Source organism: Lygodium microphyllum, chromosome 26, assembly GCF_053477565.2.
Source record: "Lygodium microphyllum isolate KBCC chromosome 26, Lygodium_microphyllum_v1.1.10, whole genome shotgun sequence".
Classification (NCBI taxonomy): domain Eukaryota; kingdom Viridiplantae; phylum Streptophyta; class Polypodiopsida; order Schizaeales; family Lygodiaceae; genus Lygodium; species Lygodium microphyllum.
The window spans coordinates 130,923,472-130,927,004 of record NC_141160.1 but is presented as its reverse complement, the minus strand read 5'-3'; positions in this window follow the sequence as shown (position 1 = coordinate 130,927,004).

The window sequence follows — 3,533 nt, the reverse complement described above, 5'->3', positions numbered from 1 at the left end:
GCCATGCTCTAGATCCCGTGTATTTCACATGGTATTAGAGCTCAGTTGAGCATGGCCCAACTCTCCTTTCACTCCTCTTAGCTCCTTTCCATCTCTACTTAGCTTAGTTTGAGTACTGGACCCTATCTCCAACTTCATTTGCATTCCTACCTTCAATGAAGCTTCCATGGCAACCATAGCCAGCAGCACCCTGTCAGCTCCTAGCTTTTATATCTCTCTCCACAAGCCAAACCTCTTTGAACTTCCTTCTGGAGAAGTGTTTCTCTACTTCTAGATCTCCTCCTTGGCACCTCAATAATTGAGATTTGGCAACTATAGCTTCAGCATTGCCTCTTTTCAGAGTTGCTGCCATAATTGTGTTTGTGGACAGCACCTACCTACCTCTGTTGGAGCAGCCATATCTCATCAACCAGGCCATATCTCTTCTAGTTTTCTGCTTGAGAGTTGTTCTTCAGGTCAAGATGCAACTTCTCGGCACAAAAATTGAGGAGATTGATGCATAACATGCCCGACATTTGCATTTTTCCAAATTTGGGTGCAGTTTTGACAACGACCACTTTGAAGGCTTAGATCTCTCAACTCGGGCAAAATGAGTACAAAACCTCTTAGGGAGAGTTAGACCCATTAGTGAGGGTCCTTGATCTCAAAGGGTTTGAGGAGATTCGACCTGTGGAGCTCGTGGGAGCTCATTTACCAGTCATTGGTCCTTGTTTTGACAGGACAGCCATAGCCACTTACCTTCAAGCTCATTTTTCCTTCATTTTCTCTCTCCTGCCACTTAAACCAAGCCAAGGCCACTCTAACCTGAAGTTTTTAGCAAGTATTCAACCATCAAATTAGTAAGGAGGGAAAGCTATGAAGAGTTTTTGAAGATCATCAAGTCAAACTCAAGCAACAAACATCAAATTTCAAACTAGTATCTTTTGATACTTCACTGCCATTGCTTGTGTCTTTTGACACATACAAAGATCAACTCATTGCTAGTTATTCTCAATCATTTGAAGTTGATTTGCTACTGGTCTCTCAAGTCAAACATGGGCAAAGATTCTCCAACTACCCGTTTCAAAGGAGTCGGGTTTCATACCTGGAAGACCCACATCAAATTGATCCTGATGAAGAAGCGCCTCTAGGCCATTGCCACTGGAAAAGAAAAGAAGTCTCGTGATGCAGATCTTGCTGTCACTTGGCCAAAGAACGATGATAAGGCTCAGGCCATTATCAAACTAGAGCTAGAAGACAGTTATATCCACCATGTGGATAACTGTGAGACCTCACAGGATACCTAGAAGAGACTTGATACCTTGTTCGGTGCACACTCTAAATCATCAAAGTATGGTCTCTTGATTGAGTTTTTCAGGCTTGAAATGAAGTCTAGCACATCACTTGCCACACATCTAAATTACATTGAAGGACTTCTAACCCAACTTGTAGGAATCAACATTAAAATGGAAGAAGATGTTTGCATCGGTGTTCTACTTAAGAGTTTGTCTCCTGAATATAATAATGAATCAACAACTTTAATCAACATGCCAAATCCTGAACTTGTTGATATCCAGGCATCACTGTTAGAGGAAGAAAAGAAGCTAAAAACTAAGGAAGAACCAAGTACCTCTAGAGATGAGCATGCATTATATGTTGGCAACAGGTACAAAGGCAAGAAGGATAAGCTCTTCTGTGACTTTTGCAAAAGGATCGGACACACCGAGAAGTTCTGCCACGCCAGAAAGAGGTCCCAAAAGGCCTATCTAGTTGCAATCAAAGAAGAAGAAGAAAATGGAGAAAAGGAAGAAGAAGAAGAAGACCACCAAGAGAAGGACAAACCTCATCAGTCCTTCTATTCAGATAGACTTTTTTAGCTGTGTATTTCCTAGCCCTAATACCTCAAACATAACTTGTAAACTCCTCAGTTATCCTTGTACTACAGCCTTTGTACACTTTGTGAGACCCCTACTACAGCCTCTGGATGTCCATCATGTTTGTGGTACCCATACTTAGCCTTTTCTACAACAGCCTCTGGTGTTTTGCCATGTTTATGGTGTGCCCACACTTTGCAGGTGTTGCTTTCACTAAAGCCTCTACACACTTTGTACTTTTAGTTGTGATTGAGGAGGGGTGTTGAGATATTTGCAATCACACCTACTTCAGTCCCTTTGTGAGGAGCAATGAGGGCTCAGGACCAGAATCCCATATACACAGCAGGAGAAAGTACCACCACTCAAATCCTATAAAGCATTGTACTTGCACTCTTTTTCTAATGCAATGATAGTACTCTTTTCTTTCCAGTAAAGTGTCATGTCACTATCAATACACAAGATTGTGTTTATGAGTCCAAGTCTCAATCTTGGAACCTAATTAACTTGTGTAACAATTTGTCCTAGTCAGGGTCAATGTCTTCATGAGTTTCTTTTTCCTCTTTCAACCTCCATAGCTTTCGCATCTGCCATGCTCTAGATCCCGTGTATTTCACAACACTCCCCTAAGTAGTGCACCTACTCTTCCCTTACATGTACATTTTGTAGCTCTACAACTAGTCAATAACTCTGGAGGCCCTATTCGATTAGTCAACATGTCCTCAACACCAACAATCTCTAATCATATGTCATAAGATTATCCTACATGAACAATTTTCCAAAAGCCCCAAGTACCATTTTCAAGACCACCCTCAACTCTCCAACTCATACCATCCAATGCCATGGGTCTAGCTTTTAGCTAGGAAGGGGGCAATGTTAACCCTCAGAATGACACAACCTCTAACAAGACAAGAGGTGCAAAGGCACAAAGATGCAAAACAACACAAGCCGTAAAGAAGACTTAAGAACGAGCATAAAAAGATGCCTCATTGGAAAAAGAAGACCAAGAAGCATGGGGAAATTTTAAAAATTTAAGAATAATGCATGTGAGAAATAAAGCACATTTTAGCCCTTTGTAAAAGAGCACCAAGCTCCCTCTCTTATGCAAGTTGTAAATGAAAATGTGCATGTAAAGGATCCATGAGAATAGGAAAAAGAATAGGAAAGAAAGTGGAAAAGAGATGGTCATGGAAATGGGTTGGGTGTTTAAGGGAAGAAGGGCATAAAAAAAGTGAATGGATAGAGAATAGGAAAAAGAATAGGAAAGAAAGTGGAAAAGAGATGGTCATGGAAATGGGTTGGGTGTTTAAGGGAAGAAGGGCATGTATAAAAGTAAAAAAGTGAATGGATAAGCTCATTCTTAGTGTGTGTGCAAACTAGCTTTATTATTGTTCTTGCTCTTGCTTCCTTCTTGTGCATGAGAGAGGGAGAGAGGAAGTGTGAGAGAGGGAGAGTATGAGTGTCTAAGAGTGAGGAACCGTGGAGAAGCTCTTCTTCTTCTTCTTCTTCTTCTTCTTCTTCTTCTTGTACACATGGATATGGAGGTTGGAGCTTAGAGATGGAGCTTGGAGATGGAGCTTGCTTGAGTGAGCACCTTAAATCATGGAGCCATCAAAGGATTCTAGAAAGAGGACTACAACGATTGGATTCAATGTTAAGCTCACTACATCCTTGTATGAGAGC